The 23,855-nt window shown below is 43.4% G+C and overlaps 1 protein-coding gene across 6 annotated transcripts in view; it reads left to right on the top strand.

The window, feature by feature from the left end:
* The first annotated feature begins 5,363 nt into the window (after nt 1-5,363).
* The window catches only part of FLRT2 (fibronectin leucine rich transmembrane protein 2), a 66,765-nt gene continuing 48,273 nt past the window's right edge, over nt 5,364-23,855 (top strand). For 2 of the 6 annotated variants that reach the window (XM_063332196.1, XM_063332199.1), the window contains exon 1: nt 6,789-7,844. The gene's annotated coding sequence lies outside the window, so the exon portion shown is untranslated. The other 4 variants (XM_063332197.1, XM_063332198.1, XM_063332200.1 and 1 more) reach the window with 3 other exon arrangements.

Raw genomic sequence — 23,855 nt, 5'->3', positions numbered from 1 at the left:
AGGTGACTGCAAAAGTCTGAGTGTCTCAAGGATTCGCCTTAGTCTAGAAATTAGCAGTGTCAAATTATAAATTATAAGGAAAATCACAATACAGCTCTTCAATACTGCATCTCCTCTGTGAGACTGTCCAATCTCATGTACAGCAATGAAAAAGACTAAAGTGAAGCATTGATACTATTTTCAATGAGCTTAAAAGCTTTCTCACATGTAGATGAATAATCATATCTTTCAAATATTTGCTGTATCAGACTATCCAGTATGGATTGGTGAAATCATCACTGTCTGAGAACAGAGCCGAAGGTTGTTTGTGAGCTTATAAAACGTCCCCTCAGAGACTTGATGTTATGAACTGGCCTAATGAAGCATTATGTGTTTTCAGTAAGTCAGCTGTGCAGTTGCTGGTGGTTAATATTGTGTCAGTCCTGGGGGCACTCATAGGCCCTGACTGGGTCCATCCTCCCTGGAAGCCCACGCACACCCTCTCGCCTGGTGCGGGGGCTCTGTGTTAGTTTGGGGCTGGCACCTAGACCCGTCCTGAGCACTGCTGGAGGTGTGCAGGTCTCCAGTCCTGTCTTCTGGATGGACCCTTGACATAGGCAATAGCTTTCTCTCCAGCCCTGTCTCTGGTCCTGTGTGGATTCTGAGCCTGACTCTCCACCCTGCCCTGTCTGGGACTGTCAGTGGACGCCGTCCCCAGCACCTGCTCTGCCCATCCTATCTCCCTGAGGTCACTGCCTCTGCCAGGGGGACACCCGTGACTCCCAGCTCACCCTCCCCTGTGGAGCAGCCTTGCTCTCGCTGTTCCCTGTCAATAAGCCCAGCAATAGGCCAGTGATCATGAGGATGCTAAGACTGGCCACAAAAATGTTCAATAGTGAACAACGAGTCAGAGACCAGAGAAATCCAAGAACAATGACAGTGGAAGTATGTAATTACCCTACTTTGTTCAATAGTGGTTAAGAGAAATTCTGTTTAGCAAATGCACAAAACAAATCCAAAGATGTTCCTGTAGTGAAAATCCAGCTTGCCTCTGCGCTTGCAGAATTCTGTCCCTCTGCTGAACACATGCTGACAACCGTGCATGTGCTTCAAAAATAAAATGGATGAGTCAGTTCCTGAAAACTGTCCTCTCCCTAACTCTTTTTGTTTGGACTCACTAAAAGTCACCAATAAACTATTACATACTCAAGCTGCTTCATTCTCTTCAGGGAGGATTTCACTGCCTTCTCTAACCCTACCACAAGAATAGCTTAACTTCTTAGCGTTCTTTTTGCCCGAGGCACAGAAAGGCAGATCATTTTTTGACGCAAGTAGAAGTTCAATTTATCCTGGGGGTATATTCCTGACTCTTCTTTGTAACTACTCCGCCTAGGACATTATACATGTGGTGTGTTTAACTAAATAAGCCCGTGGTTGATTTCAAATGAAATTTATCACCACCAAGTAAGCAGAAGTAACTAAAGAGAAAATCCATCATGAACTTAGGAAGGCTCCGTTTGAGTCAAAAACAAAGAACAAGTAGACTGCAATTTCAATAATAATAATAATAATAAATAATAATATGAAGAAGTTGTCCAGAAAAACCTTCCCATGTGCTGCTGCCTTTGCATACAGCTGTTTCCTTTATACAAAATGGTCATCAGTCTCTCACAGGCTGAACGAATATAGTACACACAAAGCTGATATAAGTCCTTCCCCAGGGACTGTTCAAGACCTTGAGAATGGCGAAGACTGCAATATGGAAAACCAAGAGCGGTGGAATTTCCTAACAACCACCCCTAGCTGAATTAAACTCACCCTAAATTTGCAATAGCGGTGCCATTCTGCAGATGGGTTTTCTCACTAGACAGGTTCCTTCAGTATCCCATTCGTGAAATAATTCTAGTACCTTTCCCAGCTCTGCTATAATATGGGAATGAAATTAAGAAAAAAATCTATTGGTACTAGCAACTAAATATTCTTCATAGCATCGATGTAGCGAGTAGCCTTGTACCTTTCAGCAGGGCATTTCTGCTTCCACACCGCACACATCCCTCATTAAAGCGCATCCCTTCTATTTCTCTGCCAGCAGGCCATGGCTACCTGGATGGATGCTGAACCTTTCACAGGTTCAGTAGATCTCATCAGAGATCCTTGTTCCTTCTAACAAAGTTTCCCCTGTGTCTAAAAGGCAATGCATTCCTTTTCATAAAGAGATTATTGAAGTGGCATGAGCTCTCTTTTACTAGATCCTCAGAAAAAGTTTAGGACTAAACAAATTGAAGCTGGTGCCCTATGTTTCAAAACTGATGAAGAGGTGTTGACTGCTGTGACAACCTTCCTATCCCCCTCAGTCCACAAATCTGTGATGTGGGTGCTTTGCACTGCTGAAGAGCAACACAAATGGTTTCACAAGATATTTTCACTGCCTCAAAATCCTCTCAAAGACCTGAAAGCTTACTGCCAATTTATCAGGATTCAAAACAGATACCATCTGCCTAGTCATTCTGCCTGGGTTTGGGTTTTTTTTTTTGCTTTCCTTTCAGGTGATCACTCCATACCACAGTGACATCCTTTTCTGCCCTCTAGCAATAGACCCTGAAAAGGGGATCTTCCATCACAGCAACATGCAAAGACTTTTGCTCGTTTATTTCTAAGTGTGGAGGTATAATCAACGTAGCCTCTGATTCTTGACCTTGATGGCCAAGGCAATGTCTTTATGCCTTCTTCTTTGGGTAATTGAAACCAATTTTCCTTTTCACCTATCCCTTTTACAACAAAATGTTCTAAAATAAATAAACAGGAAGGATTAGAAAAGGCTTCACAAAATGGCATTACCTCTTTATCATAATCAAGGGATTAATCCAGAAAAAGCAAAAATCAATAAATTTCAATAGAAAATCTACATTCTCCTTTGTATCCCATTACACATAGTTAGCTTATACCGGGATTGAAAGAGGTTTAACAACAGTTGTCAGGTAGCGCCTAAGGTTTTTTAAAACGTTGTAGAACGAAGTTTGCTAGTCTTGCATAAACTGATGCATGGAAATCAAGCAGCTGTAAAGCTATAAGAACTGTGCCGGGAGCCCTGGGGTCTATGTAAGACATTGTAGCAATTTTTTCATGTTATCTCTTTAAATAATATAGAGAGAATTTGGCCAGGCTAATTGTTTTAAAATAATTTTCTCCTATCCAACTTCTATAAATCCTCATAATTCTGAAGCTGAAAGAAAACTGGATCCTCTTAGATCATTTAGGAGGACCCTTCCATAATTATAACCATCCCCTTGAAAATCTAAAAAGTTACAGAAATGGACTTGACAGAGACAAAAGTGAAAGAATTATTTTAGCTTGCTGAACTTGTGGATAAGAAAGTACAAATGAATCTGTTTTTTTAATCAGTAGAAAATTAGAATGAGTGAGCTCTTGAGGCCCCTTGGGAGATGGGGCAGATGGCCTTGCAATCAGAAAGTGATGCTTTTTCTAGAGTAGATTGATAGTCTGCCTTCTAGCCTTCTCCACTTAGAATAAAAGAAGAGTGATGAACACATAAGGGGCAACTTAATGAATGCTGTGTGACTTCCACTGAGGTAGTGTTTCGGTTCTATATAGTGCAGCTAGAATATGTCTGATAGAAGTGTGTGGATTTTTTTTCCAGAAAGGCAAAAGATCAGTGACAAAACCAGAGATGTAAAAATTTCCTTTATTTTAAAAGCTGGCTATGACAATGAAAAGGACCATAACAATTTTACTTAGAATCTGTTAAAGAAACAACTCACCCGGGCCATTTGTATGCTATTCACAAGGTTCTACTTACACCTTCCATTCCCACCATGGTAAGTAAATAGTCGATTGTAAATTTTTTTTTTCTTAGGTGTGTTGATTTCACCCCATTGCTTTTCTTGTCATTCTATGTTTCCCTTGCATTTCACATATATGAAGAAAACCAAAGAACCAATGCAAAACAATGTTTAATGACAGCCAGATTCTTATGTCAGTTATGGTTTAGCCATCTCAGTTACCTGAATTTCATCAGATGCAATTAGTCGTTGGCTGAATTATCTATATTTGTGCAACTGTTTTCAGCATGTACATTAAGATGAGAAACGAGAAACTTATAGGTAGAATTTTATCTTCCTTGCAGAACTTTTTACTTAAAATGAGATGGCACAACATGCAACGCAATTTGTCATAGTTTACTTTGGTCACAAAGTGTGGTCAGAAAAATAGACTTTTTATTGCTTCAAATATAAGAAAATGTTACAGACCAGTCTTCCTGTCTTACCTATTTATCTATCTGTTTCCAACATGTCTATCAGATGGCATCTGGGTGGAACTATTTTGATTTGAACAAAATTTGACATGAGTCTCTAAAGTACTCAGAAGGGAAAAAAAAAAATCAACAGATTTTGACCAGCTTATTTCCTGGTTTTACTGGAAATCAACTTGACGAAGAGGCTGCAAAAAAAAAAACCTTGGAACATCCTCCTCAGTATTAAAGACAAAAAAAAAAAAAAAGATCTATAAGACTCCTGGATTCCTATGTCTCCTGGGACAAGACAGTGAAGGATGGCCAAAGGCAATCTATAGAAATAGTTTATCATGATACTGTCAAAAGCTAAATGCAGAAATCCCTTGGAGGACAGAAGGGAGAGCCTCTACTAGGTCAGGGCTATGAAGTGCAGCAACCCAAGGCATTATGCATACTATTACAAGGTGATGTCTAATGACATACACAAGTTAAAAAAAAGAAGGTAACAGCAGACTGAAGGAAAAGGGGGAGGGAATAAAAAGCTGAAGAGAAAGATCACAAACAAGGACAGTCCAATGGCACACTGAAGCTTTATTAGTAATTTTATTTGGAAATTAAATCCAATCCCTACATTCCAAAATGGTAGAAATTTACCATTTAAGTCATGTCACAAACGTTGCCCAAGTCTGTTTCAGAACCAGTATGGTGCTTTTATTCTAAGCTCACCATAGAAGTGAGATGTCACAGAAAATTCCCTTCCCTTCCCTTCCCTTCCCTTCCCTTCCCTTCCCTTCCCTTCCCTTCCCTTCCCTTCCCTTCCCTTCCCTTCCCTTCCCTTCCCTTCCCTTCCCTTCCCTTCCCTTCCCTTCCCTTCCCTTCCCTTCCCTTCCCTTCCCTTCCCTTCCCTTCCCTTCCCTTCCCTTCCCTTCCCTTCCCTTCCCTTCCCTTCCCTTCCCTTCCCTTCCCTTCCCTTCCCTTCCCTTCCCTTCCCTTCCCTTCCCTTCCCTTCCCTTCCCTTCCTCAAAATATTTAAAAAAAATAATAAAAATAAACTTATTTTGCCTAAATTTGATGAAGAATTCACTTTGAGTTTTTTATCTTCTGATGGCTGCATGAATTTAAGGCCTGGTCCAAAATTTGACATTACTGACAAAAATTTAGTTTATTCAGTATCTTTTAGACCAGCCTCCCAGTTACAGGACTACTTCCAGCTCCTTTTGCCCTCTCTCTTGCAAGCTGTGGAAGTCGTTCTAACAACATAGCCGGGGGAAAAAAAAAATATTGAAAGAGAGACTTTCATTTTTATAATCTTTCTTAATGTTACCCCATTTCATATTCTCTTTAAAATAAGTGAGATGGTATCATGGATCAGTGGACCATCACTCCGGGCTAGCCATCTTGTATGATCGCAGATAATTTAAAGAGAATACATTTCTATATTCACCTTTCAGTTCACAGCCTTTCAACCATGCAAAGCAGTTTGAAAATAAATAAAAACGTTTCACACTTTTTTTTTTGGGGGGGGGTGTGTGTGTGTGTATGTGTTTGAAGTCCACGTAATCAGAGTATAATCAAGACTGAAAGTGGGGGGTGCGAGGGTTACCAGTTTTAACAGAGCGTGTTGGAGGGAGAAAACGGGGGAAGTTTCCCCTCGCTGCGACTCCGGCGCCGGCCGCATCCGAGCACCCGAGCATCCTAGCGCTGTGCTCTGCTGCCACCTTGGCCGCGCCGCGGGACGTGCAGGCGGCCCCGCTCCGCGCCCGCGGAGCTCCCCGCTGCGCGCCTGTGGCAGCTCTCCTCCCGCCTGGGAAACCTCAGTCGGTCAGGTCTTGCCACGCTCTCCGCTCCTGTCACCCGCTGTTATAAATAGGACAGGGATATATGCAATGTCTGAAGGGTCTGCTTTTTTTTTTGGAGAGGGGCTGGGGGGGGGTGGGGGGGGGAACGCTCTTCAAAGGAGGTTTATTTGATTGTTGTGCTTAAATTCGAAACTTAGAAATGTGAGTGGGAGGAGAATAGTTTTTTTTTCTCCCCGTTTGCTCACTGTAGGATTATTCTTCTTCCTTGTCCAGCCTTATCTTGCACATTTACTGAAGGGAGCACTCAGATTCCCCTTCACACGCACCGACCTGCCTCCGTGTCCGTCCTGCTGCGTGGCCACTGGGGCTCTGGAAGGAGCTCCCAGCAGTCCATCCCACGTCCGGGCTCTCGGTGTCGCTCAGCTGCAGTTAGAGGACCCCCCTCTTTTTTGGCGGGGGGAAGGGGGGTAAAGAAGGGTGACAGAAACATCATAATTTACTGAAAAAAAATAATATAAATGGATATTAGAAATCCAATGGAGTTTGCTAATTTCCTTGCTTCCCTCTCTACATCTTCATGTTACAGTGCTACAGCGTTGTCTTGACATCAGTCTCCAAGCTGGTGGTACTGAGTTTGGAAAGCTTTCGTGCACTTCATTTCATCTTTGAATTGCACATGCTTTTTCTGTCATTTTTAAGGCTCTCTTCTGCTTCGGAGGAACCATGTTCTGACATGCTGGAGTTTGCTGGTGGTAAATATTTCCTTTGACTACAAAGTGCATGTGTGAAAAAGGCTTTATTTTTCTTTCTTTCTTTTTTTTTTTTTTCCCTCATGGAAATATGTTTCTTTCTCGCTTGCTCCTTTCTCTGCTGTTATTAATAACCTGTAAATGAGTTGAATCTGGAGGTCTGAGTGAAATAGCACTTTCGGATCTATACTTTCAGCCACACCATGCTGAGGAAAGTGCAGAAGCTCTGTATATGCATGTGTGAGAGGGATTCATGCGATGCGTGTGACAGTTTGCATACCAGACTCGGTGACAAAGTAGGGACCACAGGTGAGTCCCCAAGAGATCCGCTTTGCCGAGAGGATTTTTCCAGCCCCTAACCACAGAGGAGAAGTATTCAGCTCTCCAACTGCTCCCCAGAGCTGGCGGTTCTGATTTGTTTCAACTGAAAATAATCAAGAATAGAAAATGACACGTAATAAAAAGTCCCCAGCCAAGCAGCCGTGTGCGCTGCAGTTCCTCTCAAATAAGCGCTCCCCCATGGGCTGAGGTCTCGGTGCCCAGGCAAGAGAAAGGGCTGCAAAGGGTTAAGCCGCTGACTTGCTTGCTAGGCAAAGTTTGAGGAAGAATATGTCTGAGGCTGAGTATGCTGCAGCCCCGCGTTTGAAATCTGTCACCCTCACTTAGGAGCTCTGCATCTCTGGTTGTCACCGGTGAATAATGATCACACGGCGATAAGATCGCTCTGTGGCGTTGCGCCGGAGCCGCCGGGGGAAATAGAAGAAAGGAAATTACGAGGCGTTTAACCGCTTTAGCAGGGTGTTCTTCAGTGTCATCGGTGGGTGTCAGGGTCAAATGACCGGCTGGACAGCAGCTTGGAAAGAAAATTTCCTTCCTCCTTTCCTTGAGAGAAACCTTGGGTGATGGTGACCATTGGCAGCTATGGAAAACAGAGACCTTGGTGGTGATCCCTAAAATAATACCATGCCGGAGCCCAGCTGTTCTGCCACTTTCTCCCCTTTTAACCTGCCGGACCCGGTGGGCTTTGGGTGACCTACCGAGGAGGACCCACCTCCGCAGGAGCAGGTAACGGCTAGTTAAGTCACTTTCTGGATTGACACGATCTTGATTTGACCAAAGTGTGTCCCGAGTATCTTTCTCTGATTTGAAGGGTGGGCTGATTGAGGGGCCAGGGGCAGGGAGGGGAACAGGAATAATTCCGCCTAACCTCTCTGAGCCCGTGGGGCAGGGCAGCAGCCGGCAGCCTTGCAGAAGTTTTTAGCATTCCCACTTTCCTCCGTGGTAAGGGGCATTAGGGGCAGAAATGCCTGGAATCGATGAAGGTCTGCTCTGCCTTATGTGTTGCCGACAGGTTGCCAATATCGGGGACGTGGAGAAAGAAGGGATGGGTGAACAGAGGGTGAGAGAGACTTATAAGGGTGATTTTTCTCACGAGAAAATGCACCGGTTGTCTATCAGCTTTGGGAAAGAGATATAAATCATGCGCAAATAAGCGCTCTGAAAAGTATACAGAGCCTTTAAAAAAAAAAAAAAAAAGACGACAGGTCTTAAACAGTCAAAAAGGACCCAGAACAGCCTTTGAAAAAGGTTTTTCATTCGCCTTTGGACCCTACGGGGCTCCTGATCCTTTCATCCCTCGGGACCAGCTGGGAGCAGCAAGCATAGACTCGACTTCAGAGCAGCCCCTTCTCCGAGCCGGGGACACAGGCTCCCCCCGCGGGTCTGACCCGTGCCGGACCCGCTCCTTCCCGGCCGGCTGAGCCCCGCGGCGGGCCCCGGGCTCCCTCCCCTCCACCCCGGGGGCCCAGAGCAAATCCCGGCCCCCAAAGCAGCGGTTCGGGGCGGGGGGCGGGGGGGAGCGGGGTCTTGCCCTCGACTCCTTTCCCCTCGCCGAGTCCCATGAAAAACGCCGGGCTACCTGCGCTCCCCCTTCCGCGCAACCACCCACACCCCCAACCCCCCCCGGCCGACGCTCTGCGCATCCGTGTAGGTGAGGGCGCAACCTTTTCTCCGAGCGGGCGGGCAGCGCGGCTCGCCACGGGGCTATCAGTACGCGGGGGCTCTCCTAAGCCCCCTCGGAGGGCAAAGGGGTGGAGAGCAGGGCGCGGGGGGGGCAGAAACAGCGCCGAGCACAGCGCGGTAGGGCTGACCCTCGCCGGGGCTCCGCGACGGGCTCCTGGGTACGGCTTGTTAAGCCTTTGAAGTCTTGAATAATTTAGCGCCCCCCCCCCCCCCCCCTAAGCGAAGGGCGAAGGAGGTGCAGAGACAATGGCGAGTGATTCAGCTTTTGAGGTACGGCTGAGCAGAAAACGCAAGCCAGCGAGCAGCCGGGGGTGAGGGGGAAGCAAACCCCGAGGCATTTCAGTTGCTTTTTCTGTTTCCTCGACACATGGCATTGATCAGCTCTCCTCTTCTCTCCTCCATCCCTCCCCAGCCCCTCTCTTAAAGTAACTCGCAGGAAAAGACGTTATTGTGCATTTTCTTTACTAATGGGGGAGTCCGAAGCAAATTCTCTTCGCACACCCCACGTCCCACCTTGACGACTTTATCCTATGGCTCAAGTGCTTCTCGGTTTTAAATAGTACTGCCTTTAAAGGGACTTGTCAGGACAAGGCAGTAGCTTACCAGGGAACTGAGCGGCGGGGGAAGGGTTACCCCGAAACAAGCGCAGACAGCCCGGGATGTATATACACACGCAGGCACACACATGAACACTCACACGCACACGCACTGAATGTGCTGCAGGAGACATGGGGGGGTGGGGGGCGCGCTTGTTAGCGCTTCAGGGCAAAAGGTGGTTTCTCCAGCGGTTTTAAAGTCTTTCTGACTGATGATGGAAATCAGACGGAATACTAAAGGAGGTCCGTCTCTTCCCTGAGGGTTGGACTTTCTTTTATTCTATGTTATATTTATTCGGTGCTGCTATTGCCTACCTAAAAGTTAGCGGGGGGGGGGGGGGGAAAGGAGAAGGAAAGAAGGGGGGTGGGGGAGGCGGGCTTGTCGCTGGCTGCACATGAAATATCGCCATGTTGGTGGAGAGCACGGCTGTAATTACTGCTAGCGAGGGCATCTCCCAGCTAGGACCGCAGCTCGGGGAGTTTTTCAGCTCATTCCACGCCTTCCCTTCCGATACACCCCGAGAGTCCCCAGAGCAGCGGGACCGAGGTAGCCCCGCCGCGAAGGGCGGCGATATCCGCACCTTCATTTCCCGCAGCCCCGGCCCGCCGGGCTCCGCGGAGAGGCGGGGCGGGGGTCCGGGGGCTGCCCACCCCCACCCCACTCCCCCGGGCAGCGCCGCCCGCTTGGTTCTCCTCGCCGAGAGTAGGGCGAGTCCAAAGGGACGGAGCTCGTTAAAGTGCCCTCAGCGAGCAATGGGTTAAAAGCGGGAGAAAAAAAAAAAAAAAAGAAAAAAAAAGGAAAGAAAGAAAAAGAGAAAACCTAGCCTGACTTTGCCTCTTGGAAAGCTTTAGGTTGCAGCCCTGCCTTCCAAGCATTCTTTAAACTACAAATGTGGGAGGGACTCCAGGAGAGAGAGAGAGAGAGATGGCTATCAACTGAATTCATTACTGTAAACATCTCCCTGGGGTGTCAGGCAGGGAGGAAAAAAAGGCACGACTTACATTAGCAGGGAATAGTCAGAACTGAGGCATCGTTACTGCTAAGATCAGCCTGCAATCCCGGCTGAAGGCGGGCGCAGGACTTGGAGGGAGCCAGACACACGGACTCACACATATACTTACATATATGTGTCCGATGCCTTCTCCGACTTCCAAGGGTCCTGGCTCTCCGTGCCTGCTCCTCATGTGATCCTTCCACCAGTTCCAGAGGACAGAAAGAGAGAGAGAAAAAAAAAAAAAAAAAGAAAGAAAGCAACCCCAAGACCAGGCGTACCCGCAGTCCCTTCTCGTTTATTTTTTACCGGAGAAGGAGGAGCGGCGGGGGGAAGAGCGAGCGAATCGAGGAGAGAAAGTGCGTTGGGGATGCCAGAGCCGCGGGCTGCGCGCCGGAGGAGGAGGTGGCGAAGGGGGGAGGACGATGCCGCTGCCTCGTAAGGGCGGAGGAAGGCGCGGGAGGCGCGGGGGTCGCTCCGGAGCGGCGGCGGCGGCCGGCGGGGAGCGGGGCCGGCCGGGAGCGGCGCTGGGCGGCCGCGCTGCGCGGCGCGGAGGGCGGCGGCCACCACCGAGGAACGGCGGCGGCGGAAAAGTTTTGGTGTGGGGGGCCAGAGGCGCGGAGGGGGATTATGATTGGTGCCGGCGAGGGATTCCCAGACACCGCCAGGTACAGTTGGGATTTCATTTCTCTCTCTTTTCCTTCCTGGTAACTCTAGCCTCGGGCGATTTAAAGCCGCGGTGCCCTTTGCCTTCTCCGAGAAGGCAAAGTTAAGGAGCCGGGATCAGGTGGCGTGTCAGGAACATCGCCTCCGCCTCATTAGAGCCCCACGTCTGCGAGTGTGCGGCACCCAGGCACACACACGCACGGATTTATGAATGGCCGGCGGCGAGCGTTAGCGGGGTCCCCGGGTTATTTTCCACCGGCGTGTGCGTTAAGAGCGGGGCTCGGCGCTCGCAGCTGCAGGGGGCTCCCGGATCCCCGATCGCATTTTAGTGCCGAGCCGGGAGGGTGCCGAACCCGGTCCCCCCCCGTCACCCCCCCCCCCCCCGCAACCCGTGGCCCCCGCACGGCGCCGGGCGGGGAAGGGAGAGCCGAGAACTACCCCTGCTGCAGGGGAAGGGGCAGAGCGCCTGTGTTAGCCACCACCATTAGTATTATCTGGGAGGTGGTTCTGAGAAACGGGACCTTTAAAGATGAGCTTTGCTCGGAAGAGGCAGTCGGCTTAGCTCGGCGCTGGAAAGTGTTTAAAGAGATCTACGGGGAGAGCAGGGAGCTGCGCCCGGCAGGAGGATCCATCAGATCCCCATCAGCAGCCTCCGGAGCGGGGCTGGTGGTGAGTGGGTGGAGGCGAGGTTAAGAGAATTGGATCAGGACTTCGGAATACAAAGGAGCCCTTCCTTGATCTGCTGAGTTACACGGTGATCTCTGGCAAAATAGTAACAAATACTGCGGGGGAGGGGGGGTAACAAAAAATAACAGATCGCAAAAAGAAGTCAAACAGCTGAAAAGACCTCTGTAGAGCATGAGATAAAACCCCACAAAAGATAAAGAAATCAGCAGCAAAGTAAAAGAGTAAGACTCTCCACCTTCTTTTCAGAGTGGGAATCAGTCAACAGGAGCTTTTAATTAATTTTAATGGAGGAAATCTGTTTTAAAGCTTACAATAAGCTAATAAATCCAAGGCACAAATCCGTGTAAATTCCTGTACTGTGTGTGGAAGGTACTGGTTAGATTTCTTCAGATGCTGCTTTTTGCAACGCGGAGCTCAGCTAAATAGAAAGGGAGAGGTTCCTTACACGAGGAGCAGGAAAAGATATTAAAGCAAGTCAGACCTCTCACACACACACAGACGTGTACACACACACGCACAGAAAGACGGGGTGTGTGTTAGAGAGGTTTATTTACTGCATCTAACTTTACAGTGCTTGCAGGGAAATTAAACCAGTTTCGAGGTTGAGACTGATTGCTACTTGGGATTAAAAAACCCAACCAATCAGACAAAAAAAAAAACATCCCCCAAACTTCCGTGGACTTAATTCCTTGCTTCATTCACTGACGTGGTCTTTCTCCAAGCGCACCTTTATATGTTTGTAGTTTCAGAGAAAATTCATGAATTGGTTTCAGATATATCTAGTTTTGGAAGGAGAAAAATCCACCTTAGCATTTTTTCAAACACTTAAAAGGTACTGTACCTATGCCTTTATCCACCTTTCTTTCCTTTCTTCCTTTAAAGAGTCAATGTATGCAATGTTATCATTGAGGCATAATCTTTGCATAACCAAAGAGATACAACAGATGTTATTTAAAAGTCACCATTTCTAAGTGACAAAAGTGATGTTGAAGTGTTAGTGTTGTTCCTGAAAATTGTGTGAGAGGAGAGATTTCAGACATCATTACCATTTGTTGGAGGCTTGCTATTTAAACAGTTGTTCTCTGTCCTGATCTGGTAGCGAGACAGTTAAAAAGTAAGAGAGTTCAGGCCTGGAGTACTGTAGGTGAAGCAAGTCAGAGCACTGTGCAAATACAGTGTCTGTAAAACTACCTGTGACTAGAACAGTCATCAGTGTTTTCCAAAGTCCAAGGCTGCAGCAAGAAGAAGTGGTGCTGGAATGCACCCAGCATTCTTAAAAGAGTCGCTCCTCACATACACCCACACCCTATATTTTGTATAAGGTGATGTTATCTGTGTTTGGCTTTGAGAGTCTGGATCTAATTTGAGCCACTGTTACAAGTCACATTTATATCCTGGCCTGCTGGATAGTTTGATTTAGGATGTAGACATATCTCCTTTGCGCAACCCTACACCCTCCCAGTTGGAATCTGCATTACATAGGCTATGGTTTCCTTCGAGAATCAAGAATGTGCTTGCCTTTAACTGCTTAAAATAGCAGTACCTAAACTGTAGGATGTTATTAGGGCTGACTTCCCTACCCTTCCCGCAGAAAAGAAGGAGAGGCATAGTTTTACCAAGTCAAGAAAACAAAAAGGAGTTCAAACAAGCATCGCTATCAGGCTTTTCCTGTACTGCACTTTCTATTTAAAGGACTAGAAAGAAGGCACACTTAAGATAATACTGTTTCCAGGAAGGTGAGAGCTTTATTTCTTAATCTTTTCTGCTACCTCTTTAATCTCAAAATGAGTTCATTTTTCACTAGATTACTTTCATGTAACTTTCAGGCTTTTACCAGACAGATTCAAATCCAGTCCATTAGTGACCTCTATCTGTGGGAAGTGTATAGTCAATGGTGGTGGTTTTCCCTTTTTCTTCAGCATAGTGGATTGGAAACACAGGCTATAAATTGATTTGGTCTTTTATACCTGCAGATCACCTAGCTTGTCAGGTTATCAATGTCATAGCCATTACAGGCAATACGATTTCCTAGTGTTTTAAACAGGAAAACAAGAAAACTAAACTCCAGTTCCAAACATGAATCCTGAACTTGAAAAGAACTCTAAATCAATTCCAGCTATTCCGGTGATAATATGATGAACATTTGCAAAAATCAGGAAAATAAAAACTATCCAGTGATCTTAAACATCAATAATGAAGGAATTGCATTTATGTCCGTCTGATGGTTTAATACTTACTCTAAAGCAGGCTGACTCTATGTGAAATTTTATTGCCCCTGAGTGCTTACATAATAACTGAAACTTGAGACAAACACTCAGACCAGATATACTATAAGTAGACTTTATAGTAGCAGGGTGTTTAAAAAATGTAAAAAAAAAAAATATCCAGCTGTGTCTATATTAGGAATACATGTCAGAGATCAAGGAAAAGGGGGTCTTTATAAACAGATGGTCTCTTTTAGGGGATTATTAAACCCAGCTTCCCAATACTAATTTGTCTCTTGTTTATATCCACGGCTATATTCCATGTTTTAGTTAGTGATTGTAAATGGCAGTTGAGGACTTGATCAGCAATATCTCTGGGTAGGTGTATACCATTGTTTGACATTTCCCAGATTGTAGCTGATTACCTCAGCGCTCGGTAATATGATGGGTTTAGGTGTTTCCTTGCGTCCCCCTTGGGCAGTCTTTTTAGGAGTCGTTCTGCCAATGCTTTTTATTTATTTCCTCAAGAAACCCAAAGGGCTGGAACTTGCCTCAGAGGTATAAAAATTGCTTTTTCTTTTCTTTTGGTGAAACAAATACTTGGGTTTTTTTTTTGTCTTATGAAAAAAACGTAGAAAAGAATAATGTAAAGAAGGCTAATTTATCATACACTGAAGATATGAGCTTTAGTTCCCCTACAGCTGTGTGTAACCCACACCTTTCAAGTAATTGACTTCTTTTACAGAAAACCAATGAAAAAATCATCATTAAAATATGTTTCTTGACAGGCATGTTTTATTCATTTCTTTAAAACAAACTCAAACCTTAATCCATAGGTAATATTTAGGAAAGAAGTGTTTGAAATAATTGTTTACCAAATTATATTCTAGTCACATCAAACAATATGTCCCAGGCATAGTGCAATTTAATCTGATATTTTCAGCCACTGGTGAAAGGTGTTAGGACCTTCTTTGCCTTCTTTTTTTTTTTTTTTATTGATGTTTTACCCAGCTAACACTTTGGGTTTTTTGCCTCTTCGATTCCTTCTTCTGACATGGCCCTTTGAACTGAATCAAAATTAAATACTAGCAACAACTTAAAACAAATCCATCATGCTCTATTCAGCATTCGTGAAAACTTAATGATGCATAAAGAGGTCTGTAAAATATCTCTTCTAAAAAGAAATCATGTGCTATTTATCAGCTCTACGTAGAAACTATCTCCTGTATATTTTACTTCAAGCTGTAACTGCTTTATTTATTAATTTGCTGTAGAAGAAACCCTTTCTAGCCTAGTTTAATGCGAGAATGTATTTATAACAGCGTACGGCACAGAGAATTGTTGATCATTCAGAGGTACACTGTCACTGAAACTGATCCTTCAGTCCTTGCAGTCAAAACTCAACAGGCTTCTGATGTACAGGATCAGATCATTGCTAGACTCGGTCCTGCAAAGTGTTGATTTTACTTTGGCCCCAGGTGAGAGGTGACTTGCTTCCAACAGGCCCTGGTCAGTATTTTGTAGGATCTGTTCCTTACGAAGCAGCATATTAAAGGTCGCAGATAATATTCTGGCTTGGCCTTCAAGTCAGTACGCCACTTTTCATAATGCTTAATCACCAGCTACCTATTCACAAGGTAAATTATCATTGTAATTTTCTGCAACAGTTATGGATTAAAGACTGCAGTAAAAAAAAAATGAAGAAAAAGAATAATTTTGAAAGGTAGTTTGGACAATAATCTTCAGATTATTGTAATGTTCTGCAGTCTGGTTTTACAAATCCCGGCCCAGGCAGGGACATACCTTGAGCCACAGGATACAGAAGAGGGCATTTAGTTCCTTTTGTCATAATTTATTTGCGAATATATCACAATGAAAATGTTTGGATGAAAGGGCAGAAGTTCTGCTCTTTGGTCAAAGTTCTTTATTGTGGCCAAGTTGTCAAGGGTAATCTAATTATCTTTAAAACGCAAAATTGTATAGACATCATATCAGTTCCTTCCTTAAAACATGCTAGATATGACTGAATTAATCTGAAACTATTCCACGAGCTTTATGCAGATAAAATTGACAACACTTTTTAAATGTCAGGGCTCTTGAGGGAGAATTACAGGCAAAAGATTTTGGAATTCCATCTCTCGGACTCATTAGCCGTTCACTGTCATGCATATCGGTCTGGGCAGGCTGATGCTGGACACTTCTCTTGTAGTAAATGCTGTAAACTGTACGGAAGTACTACATGACCCATTAAAAGCACGAAAGGTCAGAGCTCTGAATGAAAACCCTCATCAGCACCTTCTGAGAACTGAAATCCGTGTGCGGCAGTGTCACTCCCAGTTCCTGCTGGCAGCCTTTGTCATTCCTTCACCAAAACCAACAGGGAAAATTAAGAGAAGAGCTTTTCTTGAGAGTACTTCCAGTCCTGCACCACGTAGCCGCCTGAGTGGCTCATACCTCGCTGAGCTGTTCCATAAGAGGTAGCCAAGAGACACCATGTGGAAAAGGGCTGCCCGGGTGGAGAAAGGACCCAGCGCTCCCACAGCGTGTCCTAGCACTGCTGGGAGCTTTCGATTATGTTCATACACAGTCCTCAATCTTCACACAGGTTGCAGAAGACCAAACCATGGTCAAGCTGCAGTCATAGGATCATCAACCACAGGCTTGTAGGTTCAGAGTTAAAAATACTGAGATTTCCTGCATGCGTTTCCTACAGGGAAAAAGAAATGCAGTATGAGAACTGTTTTAGAATGGGTATGACATTCACAATGTCATTGAAAATGAATGCAACAAAAAATAAGTACAATTTTATATTAACATCTTAGTGACAGAACAAGAGATTTAATATACGTTTCTGAAGAAGAAATGCAGGTTTTATGTATATATACATACATATAAATAATTTGTGTGTGTTACATATATAGGTGACTGTGACTTTGTCTGTAATCACAGAAGTCTCCGTCAGACCCTTCAAAACATATATAATTAATTTTCCTTCAAAATTAATTTTGGGGGTGAACTGCAAATCAAATTAAATGAGAAGAAAAACTTATATTTTTCTTTCAGTGTGTTGGAAGTTTCTATACTGGGTAAAAAACCCGAGATGCTCCCAAGAGGTATCGCTCCCAAGAGGTATTGCTCCCAAGGTCGATGGAAAGAGTCTGTAGCAAACTTACCTGTGCTTATGAAGTAGAACTTCACAGCTGAAAAGCTGCTTTTTAAATTAATGTATTTGACTCTAGACTCAATCCTCCTCTCTTTCACTGGCAAGTTAATTTCACAGACACTCTTCTCATGATTAGAGATTACTCATGTGAGTAATAATTTGAATACTCAAAAGTGATGTCATTTAGCTGTAATTGAAGATGATACAACCCCAACAGTGTGTCTCTGGTTATACTAATGTATATGTGCTTTCATTAGGAGTTTCTTCATGTGGGTATGGAAAAACAAGCTGTGTAGGTACAAGTCATTAGACTAGAATTGTATCCTTATGAGGGTTGTAGCAGTATAGGCGTTTGTCACAGACACAGCCTACACAGGTACACTTCTATAAAAACTACCTGTAGACTCGGCATTGGGTGTGCATGTCATTTAAGGAATTACGATTTTGGTAAGCGAGGTGCTTTTACTGAGCCTGTTGCATGCCTGAAATGCCAGCGGAAGCCATGTGAGGTGTCTCTAAATGAAGGAATATTTGTGAGTAGTACCACGTAATTTCATTTGTGATCTAGGAAGTTTTTCCTAAGTGGTGCTTCTTGTGTCATTGAGAGATTTGCATCCAGCTAAATGTACCCCGTTTAGCAGTCTTGTTTGTCTGGTTTCACAGGCCACCTCATTGACTGATCTAGGTTTAACCTTATTCTTATCTTCAACCACTTAGCTTTGGAGTTAGATGCAAATGCTCCCAGACTAAACATTATTTCTTGAGCCATATCAGTGGAAAACTTGCTGTTTGTTTTATAATTTGTTATAATTATGTAAAAAAAAATTAAAAATGCCACTTTGATAACTGAATTGCTATGAAAATTGGTATGAACCTGGATTGGGTTGTTGGAGGACTCCAATTTAATATCTTAATGCTCTTTATGCATATTGCATCATGTTGTACTGATCCATTACTGTAAGCCCCGCATTATTCATTGAACAAGGGAACGTGGAGGTGGAAAAGACATATAAGGCTAACCAACAGCTTACAGTCATCTCTCTAGTACACTTATAAAATTTTTCATTCTTGATTTAAATGTTTTCAAAGATTTCATCTGAGACATTTTATCCTTTGAACTGCCCATAGGAAATTAATTTCCAACACAAAATAAGTAAATTAAACAAGTAAAAAGTGCTGTTATCCAGGCTGATAAATTTCTCCTTCTTCAAAACAAATTTAACAGTCTAACAACAAATTTCCTCATGCTGAAGATGAGTATACAGTTAGAGACTGCTAAAATTTAACAGAACGTGAACACATACACACAGACACACAGGGTCATTCCCCACTGTATTGCTAAATCCTGTGTATCAAATTGGTATATGCCCAACAGTGATTTTTGAAATAGCTCCTCCTGGCCCTGTGCCATGCTGCTCAGTGAAGAGCTGCTTCTTGCAGCAGTTCAGCAGTAAATTGTAAAATGCGTTTTGCCAGTAAAGTCTTTTTTTTTTTATTATTTATTTGAGAAAGGACTTTCGCTGTTTGACAAAATTAATTTCAGAACCTTATTCTTTAGCAGTTGCGCGATAGAATAACAGTCTTTAGTCAGAGAGAAAAGTGTCTACCATTATAGCTTTGAAAATACTTGGGCAAGAAAGAAGCATAATGGACACCTCTCGGTTTTTTTTATATGTGCACTTTGAATGCTGCAGGCAGAGCCAAGTCCCTTATAATTGCCCAGAGATGCCTAAGCCTCTGTAGCAGAACATCTGACAGTAAGGTTACTCTAAGTGCTTTATCCATGTTGTGCCCTATCAAAATCTTTTTTTATTCATGTGGTATTGTGTATTCATAATGGTAAACATGCACGTACATGCATGCAGGGACATAGACACAAACAAAAAGTAAAAATAAAAGAGATTTCTGAGAGAATTAGAATGGGAAAAGATCTTTTAGCAAAATCTATTTCCTTCTGAAGCTTAGTTAACATCTTCCTTTTTTATTATTTAACTAGATAGCAGGGCAATCAGTGATACTGTAGAACTCTGAAATGTAAACTGTCTGTAAATTCTGTTCGCTTTTCTCCGCTAGTGTTTTCCCCCCATAGTTAATAGAGAACTGTTTTCACAAGTAGTTTTCACAAACTGTTTAACACAGTTTTTAAAAGAATAATGCAATTAGATTTCTTTTTTTTTCCTTTTTCTTGAGTTCTGGCTACAGGGTGCCTGTCTTCACACTAGAGCCTTAGTTTTTAGTTACGTATAATTCCAGGAAAATGCAGTGATTTAAAATTAAAAAAAAGGAAAAAAAAAAAAAAGCTAACAAACCAAACCAAAACAAACCCAAAAGCAAAACCAAAGGAAACCCAAACCCACAGCCTGTGGAAATCTCAATGCTAACAAGATGGTTGTTTTCTGTCCGACGCTGGATAATCTTATCAGTATCTATTTAACTTAATATTTATTACAAAATACAGGTTTCAACTAGATAGTCTGTTATCACAGAAGTCAAACACTCAGCTCTATCCTCAGATCAGCACAGTGGATCTTTATAATCTGGAATAAATGAGATGTTAGAGTTGCTGCCAGCAGCTCTGGCAACAGAAATGTTGATCTGCCCAGATTCTTTCCTGTAAAAATTTCTTATCAGCAGATCCACACATCCTACATGGTGTGACTGTGGATTTACAGATAAGAGGACAGAATGACTGAAAGCGGATGGATGGCATGAGCATAAATAGGTCATGAGTTACCAACTGTGGAGCTTGATCCTGAGCACCGGGAGAGGTGATTATAAATTTCAGAGCCCCTCCAAGGATAAGGAGCTCTCTAGGTAGAAGAGTTTGGCTTTAATTCTTCGCCCTTCATTTGTCCAAAGTTGAAAGTGCATAAATCAGTCTGTACGAGCAGAGATGACTCTGAAATTCATAACCACTCATCTCTGTGACATTGATGGAAACTCTATTGGATCAAATGCATAGGTATTCTAATTATGAACCTCTGATATTCAGAACTTCCCTTAGGCCATCAATATCTCATATGCAATCATATTTTACAAGCTGCCGAACGATTGTCTGGTTGTGCGTGTGCCGACCGAGAGAAGACATCCTACAGTCTAGCCAACCAGCTGCAGAAAGATGATCCTCTTTAAGAACTAGGAGAATAAACACCTCTGAATTTCAGATAACATCAGTATCAGTTCACAAGCTACTTAGGTCTTGGGAAGAAATATTTGGCGATCTTGGGAAGGGGTGTTTAAGTATAGCCCTGTATATTGTCTTGTGTTGAATGATAACCGTGTTTGACAGAAAGGCGTTTCTTTTAACTCCTTCAGTGCTATGCTAAAAGAGCATCTCCTGCATATTAGAAGCAGAAATAAGGCAAAGACCTGTAGCCTTGCTATGAAATTTATGCTCCCTGCCACCATCTGGGGTACTTTTATTGACATGTATTTATATTCTGGTAGCAGCGTACTTCTCTCCTGTTTCCCTCTCTCACACTCTCTTTATTTTTTAAATACATGCGGCAGCACAGGCTGTATCAGAATTTTTAGTTAGCTCTTCAGCTAAGAAGGATCTCTTTTCAGCTGGAGTTCGTTCTGTTATGTCTGTCATGTCATTGAGGACACAAAGTATCCTAAGGATACTATCCAAACTAAAACAAGCAATAATGCGGATGGAAGCTTTTATTTTACATTTAGATATTTCCCATATTATTTTGCAGGTCAAGTATTGCAGTACTGTACAGAGGGAAGATAAAAGCAGGAAAGGGAAAGTGACTAGAAAATAACTGTGGGAAAAACAGGATGAAAGTGAGTAATCAAAGTTGTCCAGACTGAATGAAGCCCAGAGATAAACAATCAACTTTCTGTGCAACAGGAAATCGGAGTTTCCTAATGATCGCATTTTTAGCCACCTAAGCTGTTATTCGGCTGAGGGGAGGACTGTCGGTTGTCATGAGAAGGAGAGGTAGGGCAATGCGCGATCTAGGAGGAGCTGGGAGGGGAGAAAAGGGTCTGTGAAGTTCCCCCAGTTCTTTCTGCGGTGGGCATAGCACATGGGAATCACCAGGCAGAGTTACTGCTGTCTCAGAGAGGGTTAGCTCTACAACAGAACCCCTGCTGGTTTGGTGAGTCTGGTTTGGTGAGCTTTGGTGTATTCCCTCTTAATATTACTCCATGGCCTCGTTTTTGTGACCTTAGAAACCGTGCGTGTTAACTGTAAGAAAAAAAGGATACAGAGTAAAGATGGGATGGATAAAGCAATTAGTGAATCACTAGTCTTAAATTTCCCTCTCAGGCATGGGTATATATACACAGAAAGTCTGCTTTACAAAGATAAATCAAAGGGGGATAATGAAACTTATTTGTTATTTAAAATATATGATATAGATCCTGGCAACTTTTATGGCATTTAGTTTTCTCTTGCCCTTAGACCTCTCCTCTGAAAAAGATTAAAGATTCATTATGTAACGAAAAAAACCCAAAAAACAATTAAGGGGGGACAATAGAGTGGGGGCAAATGGCACTGAAGTGGGTCTTTATTATTCTTGCTTATAAGAAACACATTGAAGGAAATGATCATTGTGCACTGCAACATACAGGATTGTGATGTTGCTTCCGTGTCATCAGCACATTTATGCTGTCCTGTTGATTAAATCACTGGCTCGGTCAAACACTGATCAAACTCTACGTTAAGGTCTGAGCTTGCAGTGTGCTCTTTCCCCTTGCAGCTGAAGGCAAGGCAGAATTCAACCCTGGATTCTAAAACCAGCGAGGGGCCAAGAAGTGGTGCACACTGAGGGCTGAACTGGCAGCGGTTGCAGAAACTCCCTGCATGTGTGTACGTGTGAGAGGGTTGGCATTTCTCTTGCCTCAAGCACAACAAATGCCCACAATCATCAGCAGCACCAAGTCTGGGCACTTAATATGAAGGAAGGAGATAATTTATGGGGAAGGTTATACTAAAGATATATGGCCTTATTTTGTTGGAGAGGGTGTGCAATTTTTTAATGATTTTAGCATTCTCCACAAGCATTCTGGTAGAAATAATAATTGGGACAATATGTAACTCTACTTATTCGCTTACTTGTATTCTTGCAGAAAGTCTAGTAAAGAATCTGACTAGAATTCAGTGACTGTAACTGTAAAAGAGCAGAAAAAACTCAGTGGAAAGATGGCACTGTATGAGTTAACATGTTAGCCCTTCATTCTTTCAGATCAGGCTTCCTGTGAGTAATAAAACACAAGTCAGATGAATTTGGCTGGTCTCAGTCAAGCCTCTCATGGATAGTTGCCCACACGGGAATAACTACCGCATAGATTAGCTCTGTGAATAGTTCCAGGACAGGTGTGGGGCTGAACTGCATTGGCAGAACTGCTCCGGGGAACTCGTGTGCGATGCTTCACGCAGTGGTATCTGTTTTCCCTTTTCATGAGCACTAAAATTCAACCAAACATATTTTTTGAGTAATTGTTTTTAGGGAGCTGGAGAAAACTCATATTTTGTCAGATTTGCAAGTCTTTTATTAGGCGTTTCAAAGAAATGAAGTACGAGTGAAAATTAAAATACCCCCGAATTATTTCTTACTTGCCAACATTTCATTCCTGAGAACAGAAACAGTGTTTAAAGCCTCTGACCCATCTTTCCTAACAGTCTAAGACAAATAACAAAAAAGGGCACTATTTTTAAAGCTTAAGAGGGGACAGAATAACACAGGGTTTCTCCTGCTGAATACAAAATCTTTCTGTTTCTATTTGAAATCCAGACATAGTCTACAGCGATCTATATGAAATGAAAGGTGGACTCAGGTAAACCCACCACTATTAACAGAGCCTCATTTTTCCAGTCTCTGCCAGAAGTGAAAAGATTTATTAGGTAAGGAGGATGAACTGCTCTTTCACTTCCACGTCCTCCTCTTCCTCTGTTCTTACAAAGCAGAACTGAGCCTAAGTCACATTGTAAAAGTCCTTGTAAAAAGCATGTTATCAGAAACAAATTCTGCGCTATTTTTCCTGACATAAAAAAAGACAACGCAAAGGAAAGATAGAAGGAGGAGTTAATAACAGCATTTGATCAAAGGAGCGCTGACGCACAGGCAGATTCAGAAAGCTGCTTGATATTAGATGTGTAGCGCTCACGTAAATCAGGGCTGGACCAGTTTAAAGCAGCTGAATACCCACAACATAAACCAGAAAACTTCTCTATTGAGTTCCTTGTCAGAGCCGTGACTGTAGGCCAGCCTTCCTTCTTTAGCAATAAGGGGAAAGGATTGTCGTCCTGGGGCTGACGCTCAGCTGTTTGTGCCCTGGCTGCCTCAGAACCAATAGAGGGCCCTGCTCTTCAAATCTCTCACATAAAGTAAATATTTTCTTTTCTTGATTTAACTGGTCATTTGAGGAAATGCTCGGGCATACGCTTGTCTAAGGTCAGGTTTACAGCACTGCTGTAGTTGATTGCGTCACAGTTTGGTGTTTCAGATTCACATGTAGGCATGGTTATGTAATTTATTGAGGCATCTATTTATACTTCACTTATGTTTCTTGTATCTGTCTATAGCAATTGCTATACCAGTTCCGACTGACATATTTTCCATGACATTTTTCACACAGTCCACCATTGCTATATCTAATGAAGCTTGATTTTCACATGTATGTGACCATCATGGATGTGTAGTATGGCTCTAAAAAACTTACCAGCCTAACCTTCATCTCCTTCTGCCAGGTGACTACAGACATAATGGTTTTATCAATACAAATGTAGACTT

The sequence above is a fragment of the Chroicocephalus ridibundus genome, chromosome 4 (genome assembly GCF_963924245.1).
Source record: "Chroicocephalus ridibundus chromosome 4, bChrRid1.1, whole genome shotgun sequence".
NCBI classification, from domain to species: domain Eukaryota; kingdom Metazoa; phylum Chordata; class Aves; order Charadriiformes; family Laridae; genus Chroicocephalus; species Chroicocephalus ridibundus.
The sequence above is the reverse complement of the archived record's forward strand: the minus strand, read 5'-3'. Positions and strand labels throughout refer to the sequence as shown.